Below are 7,707 nucleotides of genomic sequence, written 5' to 3'. Positions count from 1 at the left end.
TATCTTAGTCTCCAGGAAGCTCATGTACTCTTCTACTACCTAGTTGAATACATCAGTCACAAATATCAACTGAAGAAAGCGCAAGCTATTAAGAGCTTTGCCTGCTAGCTTGCGAAACACTCAAGAAAATTCGAGTCCGCTCACCCCAGCTCTACGCCAACTTAAATGGCAAGGCGGCTGTAGAGCAATAATTATCTTTAGATAACAAAGATACTTCCATGACGTACAAGTGCGTTAATGGTCTCTCCCCAGAGTAGTTGTAGAGTAACTTCCACAAATGCATGATCGCGAGACGAGAAATAATCACTAGGGGCCAGTCGTTCAAAAGCCGGTTTACGCTAATCTTAGGTTAAAAACTCCCAAATGCTTTTCAAGGCTGATATTCGGTAAAACATTACATTAGAAGAAGTCAATCTTGAAAAACAAAAATAAGCAAAGGAAACTTTCACCAACGCGTTGAAAACATGAAACAAAAGTTTACGCTAATCCTGCATTAATTTAATCGGCTTTCGAACAACCGGGCCCAGCTTGATATTGGCTACTTTACACCTGCTGCTTATCAAATGTCTCTTGGATACAGATATACTAAGATTTGGAAAGATCTGCCAAATGGAATGAAATATATTCCTTGATTCCCCAGTTTTCCCGGTTGTCGAATAACCAAGCCACGCCTTATCATGTCCTTCGTGGCACAGTCTTAAAATCTAGTTAGTTGAAGACAAGGCCACTGGCCATCCTCTCAATTTCATTATGTAAATAATTTCAAGTGCAATGCGATGAAATACAGTGCAATACTCTTCTTTATCAATAATAAATTATTTACAGATGAATGTGAATAAACTTATTAAAGAGTAAGACAGTAGTAAAACATCCAAGTGTTAAAGAAATGACATTTCAAATATGTTATGCTTAAATTACAAACGTTTATGTTACTTACAAATAAATTACAAATTGCTCTGAGTATGAAGATATTCTTTTATAGGTGCCTTGAACTTTCTAAGAGAAGTGCTATATGTTATATTGTTATCTATAGGCTGTTCCAAATGCTTGTCGCTCTAAAGGTGAAAGTACGTTGTCCTGACGCGGTTTTAAAAAGGGGTATATGAAGTGAATCGCACTTGCGAGTGAAGCGATCATGTATATTACAGCGTTTGCAAACCTTACTGCAGAGGTAGCTTCGCGCTAGACCGCTTAAACATTTATAAGCCATTATTAAGACAATCTCCGGGGTAGATTCAGGAGGGGTGATGTCATTATCTTCAGCTAAGCGGATAGATGCATTAGCAGCGTTTCTGCCAACGGATGAGGAGAAGCGGTTAAACTCATTCGCCGCAGTTTTCAAGTCTTTTGAGTAAGTTAGCCTTTCCTGTTTTTTAGATGCCAAGGCACGATTAAAGATCTTCCATAAGGAGCTAGGATTATCTTTGTGTAGTTGCACCTCTTCGGAAGTGTATTTCCTCTCAGCTCTACTGAGTATTCTCTTGACCGAGTCACGGGATTCCTTGGAATTTTTCCAGTCCATGCGTCACGTGTTAGAAGAAAGCGGCTATGAAGGCGATCCCTGGACTTCATTAGGTCCTTGATTTCTTGAGTTACGAAAGGGCAGGGTCTGCTCCGAATTTGAAACTTTTCATAGGAGCATGAGTGTTCAGAACCGAAGGTAGGGCAAACTCTATAACGTATTTGATATGTCAATGCTAGTAATAGCCCACTTTCGATATATTAAAATTTAGTCCTAAACAAAAGGCATCGGGGGAATAATTTTAAGGATTCCCCAGAGCCTCGAGATGATGCCTTTTGTTTAGTATAGTTTAATATATCGAAAGTGGGCTATTAGACACACGTGGATTACGATAAGTCCCACTTAGAGTCCCCTTCTCTTTAGCAGAATATAGACAATAAACGTCACAAAGTGTCCCCCAAATGTTACTCCTCAAGTAAGAGAAACTGTTGCATTTACCCTGACCTAAATATATCGCTAACCTTTACCCTTACCTGTATTGTTATAAATATGTAGGAAATGCTATAAAGACATGAAAGGGACACCTCCCATTAGATATCAAAATTGGGCTTGCATCTAATCAATTGCATTTCTGGACATAAGTGGTATTTTTACGTTCACGGAAAAGATCAAACTTTAGTAAGAAGGGAAATGAGAAAGCTGTGCGCAAAGAAACTTCAAAGCTAATTTCTGGTACTTACACGCAATTCGGATGGCTTTCCAAGTGAAAAAAGTTGAAGTAAATGACCAACTCCTGGTTAAAAGGAATAGGGACCTCATAAACACAATCGATGTTGCTTGGATAACTGATAGGATATCCGGGACTTCTGAGAGTGTTGTTTTGGACAGAAGTGCAATCTGAAAGATTATAAATGATAACGATGATGATTTAGATACTAGGAACCGAGGAATTGAAAAATAACTCAGATCGCGTTGAATCTGGAAAACATCCACACAGGAAGAAGTCGACCCACAATTGCCATAAGGTAAGACTTTTTAATTGAAATTGTTTTCATATAATTATCTTCTTAAGTCTTTCATCGGGATTGTCCGCCAAGACGTTGGCTTTCCCTCACACTGAGCTTGGGGGCCTGTGCTGGCACTGACGTTGGTCAATAACTCCGTTGTCTTGTTTTAATGATCAAGACCTTCAATGCTGCGAATAAGGACTGCCTTCGTTTAACTACCAGGGCCAATGTAAAAGATTAAATACTTACTGGATGCTGGGGTCGTGATTGGTAGTTGTGTTGTGGAAGATTCTAACGGCGCGTAAGGAGGCAACGTGGCGTTTCCAGTAGAGAATAATAACAAAGAAAAGGAAAGTACACATGTAATGTTCCCAGTGGAAGGGGGAGGAGACCCTGTTGATTAATACAGCTGAGCTACTTACATCACATTCTGCTACTGGCCAGAACGCTATTAAACCCACTAATATTGTATTAACTACTGATCAATCAATCAATCAATCAATGAATCAATCTGCTTCTTCTCTTTGTTAAACTTCGAGGGCCAAATGTAAAAGATTAAATACTTACTCCATGCCGGGGTCGTGCTTGGTTGTTGTGTTGTGGATGATCCTGACGGCGTGTAAGGAGGCAATGTGGCGTTCCCTGTAGAGAATAATAGCAAAGAGAAGGAAAGTAATTATAAACTTTCCAGTGAAGAGCTGTATCTTTACTAACTACAATTTATTTAGTCTTCTTTTAACTTTAATTTACCGTTATTTGTCTCATTATAACCACTAATGAGTTACTTATGTTTCAAATAAAAAGATCAAATTTGTACTTAACGAGCACTTCTGAAGATGTATGTCGTAGCAAACAATGCAATTGCAACGACAAACAATGCAATTGTTTATAAGGTTTTTCACCGATGTTTGCGTTTCATTTTTGATTAAGCTAAGATGATGACCAAAGAAAAAGAGTTTATACCGACTGGACATGACTCAATATTCTCGAACTACTCTCAGAGAAGCTTATGTCCTTACTCGGATCAGTGTCCAATCAGTATGTCAGGATCATGTCGAACAACATGGAAGTAATTTCCTACATCAAGGCCATGGAGGAATGCAGTTGCTAAGGAAAGTTGGTCATGTGCCGTTAAGAGGCATATTTGGCTTTCCCTTGCACATCAACCCGGGCGGTTGAATGTAGGGTGGAAACTGAATCGTGGCTTGTTTGAAAAAAAAAAAGTGGGTTTTTTGGTGTTGCCAGATTCGCCTAGTTGCAACTAGAATCAACCATCAAACTAGTACATTTGCTTCCTGGAAGCAAGACCCACATGTATCCTATGTGGATACTTTCTCTGTGATTCAAACAGTTACATTTCCCCACCCTTTTGTCTTGTTGGCAGATGCCGTCAGAAGCTGGTTCTAGAGCAAGTAATAGCAATCGCCATCGAAACACTTTGGGCGACACAGGCATCGTTTACAATCTTCTGAGTGCTTTGTGGATGTGCCCAGATTCTACCGAGTAACCAAGAAGGTGCTGTGTCATCCAGTACATGGGGATGCTCGCCCTCTGAGCCCGAAACTGCAACTTCTGGCAAGCAATGTGTCATGCTAATACCCATTGAGTGTAGCATTCAAGGCGAGATTGCCAACGTGCTCATGTCCCCCGGGAGACCAGCCACGCGAGGTCAGTATGATGTTCACTTCACAAGAGAAAACTGATCCACTGCATCTAAGTGTCAACGACATGTTAAACTTTCTCCACACTTTTCATATTAACCAGCTGTCATGCTGGACGATTACACAGCTCGCTCAGAACTCTCAAGCTATCTTCTGGGGTATGAATTTCCTGGTTGTCACTGCTCTGTCTAACCACCCTTTCTGGGGGTTGCTGCTAAAGAAAACTCCATATCATTATTTATTCTACATCCAGGACCATGTCAAGCAGAACAGACCTGGGACAATTCTTGCGTCATTGTTGGTTAGGAAGTGCCCTAAAGAACCACTTTTCTTGAACAGTATCTTGAAAGAACCCAGTTTTTTCTTGACCATGACAATGGTACTCTGCTTCTTTGTTATGCCGAGTGATTTCGGCAAATTGGAACGAAACGATTGGGCGCTGGATTAACAACTGTTCTGTAAGCAATTGGAGCGGATACAGCAAGGTTTAATGCTCACAGCACTAGATTAGCAGCTGCATCGAGAACAAGTCAGGTTATACCCACTGGTGAAATCGTGAAGCACATCGGATGGTCTCGACAATCAACTTTTTAGACGTGCTATAACAAACCCGTTGGTACTGGATGAATAGCTTTGCTGTAGCTGTGCTAATTTTTTTTTAACTGGAATAGACCCATATCACTCAATGTCCAGACAAAAGATTTTGCCCGTCGAACCTCTCATTCAGTGTGAGGCTGGACGGGCAAAGACAATGCAAAGACAAAGCCTTTATTCCCCACGGACTCCAAAATGGCCGCCGCGTGATAAAGGTGAATAGCTGTGCCCACGTTAATTTCTGTAAAATGTGATGTTTGACGGATCTGACGTCACCAGTGTTTTGTAGAATAATAAAAATTAAACAAACCTTACTTGTAAGGCGAAGTTTGATTGTAATTTAATCAAATCCCAGGTGACTCTGGGAGGGTTAAACATGCCCTCCCTCACATTTATTCTACTTTCCACACCCTGTTTTTCTTTTGTTCTCTGTATTCGTTTGTATCTTTATAACCGTGTCCACAACTTTTACAAGTTTTGATTAACCACAGCGGCACGAGCGCATCTCATGTTAACCCTCACCGTCTGTCACCTGGGATTTGGTAGAATCACAATCAAACTTCGCCTCACAGGTAAGGCTCATTTAATTTTTCAATTATAATTTCTAATCGCCATTTCGAGCCACTTTAATAGACGGTCATTAAATATTCAAGTTCACACCTCTTCAAAGATAAGAGATCTACAGAATTTGATCAAGCCGCAAACTTGCTTTCACACTACCAGGCATTGCGATGTAAATCTGAGTTCTGGATCATTTGATTTTGCTTCCTTTAAATGCTCGATCTGCTAGGAATACAGTTGGAAGCCTTACCGATCAGCTATTACTGCGCAATATCCTAGTGCAACCGGCCAGCACGTCAGAGAGATTGTCTTGCCGAGGAACTCTGAAAAGCGTAAACTTAAAACAAACAGGCTGGAAATTGTAACCAAGTCCAAGTTAGCAAGCCAGGTCTGAGTAAAAGAGCAAACATCCTATAGCCTTATGTTCAGAGCATCTGCTCTTTACTGGTGTCTTTAGTTTTCACGTTGATTTATCATCATAGCACTGACAGGAGACGATTCTGTCAAATCCAGGAGACTTAAATTGGTTTACAGCTACACGTTTCGATTCCTACCCATGCGTTGGGCATAGGCTTGATCATGTGCTATCTCGGGGCACTGTGACGTAATTATTTTTATCTTCTATTGGTTTTTCTAAACGGCTGCATTATCGTGTAAGCATGTGTCTTATATGAAGCTAAAAGACGTCAACATTACTGATTTTCAAGCTGACCTCGTTTCATACTGGACTTGCCTTTAGTTTCGAACAATCGTAATAATCCTCTCGGCCTGCATATTACCGATTGTTAAATCACAATGTAAAGAAAACTGTGGGACTATCCTTCCTGAACCCTGTATGGCGCACCAAGAACTGAACGCAGGCCATGTAAAATGTTGGTTATCACCTCTCTGAATTTGCTTAATTTACACATCAATATACGACGAGGGGACGTATCAGATGCTTCCTTGTCCCTTTTTAATTTCTTTTTCTTCTGGTTAGAGTACGACTTCATCTGCAATATTTCACAAGTTTAACACTCTGCCAATACACACCTCAAATTTGGCTAACTCAATGTTGTACCCAATTCAAATCTTTTAGAAATAAAACGTTTTGTTCCAAGTATTTCCATATCATTTAAATGTGAATGCTTCATTGTCATGCAAATTCATCACACAAATAATCTTAACCTAGAGAAATTTCAATTGGGTACAACATTGAGTTAGCCGAATTGGTCTATTTATTGTCATCATCGTTCTCCCCAGATGCCCTTTAAAAAGCATTCCAAAACTTATATGCTATCACTTTTAAGTAAGTCCCCAATTATAAAATACCCATATTCGACCCTAAAGTAAGAATGATTGGATTTAATGCATTGAAACGTATTTTGTTTATTAAACGGAAAACACATACAAAGGATTAAAACCCGGTCTATGCTGGTCTATGGAGGACGGTGCCTACTAATTCAAAGATATTTTTGCCACGGTTTATGATTATGCAGGAAATATAGATCTTTACAAGTGTTAGTGAAATCCAAATAGTAAATTGGGGGTAACCGCGCATTTTTTAAAAATAATGAATGAATAATATTTGTGAAATGCTTTAAAGTACAAAGCAAATTATGGCGTCCTTTCTCAAATTGAAGCTAAATTATCTCTCAAAAATGCATGGTTACCCCCAATTTTGCTTTTGGATACCAAGAGTATTTACTAAGATGTACTTTCTCCGGATAGTATTAAACCGCAAAAAAATATCTCTGTATTCGTAAGCATCACCGATACTTATTAGGAAACCCGAGTATGTACAGATGCGCGTCACGTATACGCAATAACAATAGTAGGCACCGTCCTTAACAAATAGATAGCATGTTGCTCAGCGTCTGTTGATTAACAGATCACAGATGACGTCAAAATGTGGTAAGAACAAAAAAGTGGTGCAAGAGGCGATAGTCGAATGTGCCACTTGTTTTCTTGCCATATTTTGGCGTACTTTGTGTTCTTTTCCTGAACAGATGGACGCCTCGCAACATGGAACCGTCTTTGTTATATATAATAGTATGTTGAAAGTTTGTTATGAAGACGTGTGCTCCAATACATAATAGGTGAGAACCAGTCAAAATGCGTGCATTCTTGAGCTTATATAATAACATATCGTCAACAGTGCTTTGGGAGGATGTCTGGAGGAAGCACTTACCGTTGTCAGCATTGATCATCTGAATGGAAATTATAACTACAAAAGGAAAAAGAAATGATAACATTAGAATTATACACAAGTAACATTAGAATTATACCAAAATACAGTCATATGAGTCTTGAGATCACAACAAGCCGCAATCCCGATTTTAGTGCACGCTTCAGGGGTCCTCTGTCACCATAGAAATTGTCATAGGGTTGTTACTTATGCGGTGTGCGGAGCTGAGAGCTGTACCTCTGCGGAGTTGCGAGT

The sequence above is a fragment of the Montipora capricornis genome, chromosome 12 (genome assembly GCF_036669925.1).
Source record: "Montipora capricornis isolate CH-2021 chromosome 12, ASM3666992v2, whole genome shotgun sequence".
Lineage (NCBI taxonomy): Eukaryota > Metazoa > Cnidaria > Anthozoa > Scleractinia > Acroporidae > Montipora > Montipora capricornis.
Note: the sequence above shows the minus strand (reverse complement) of the source record.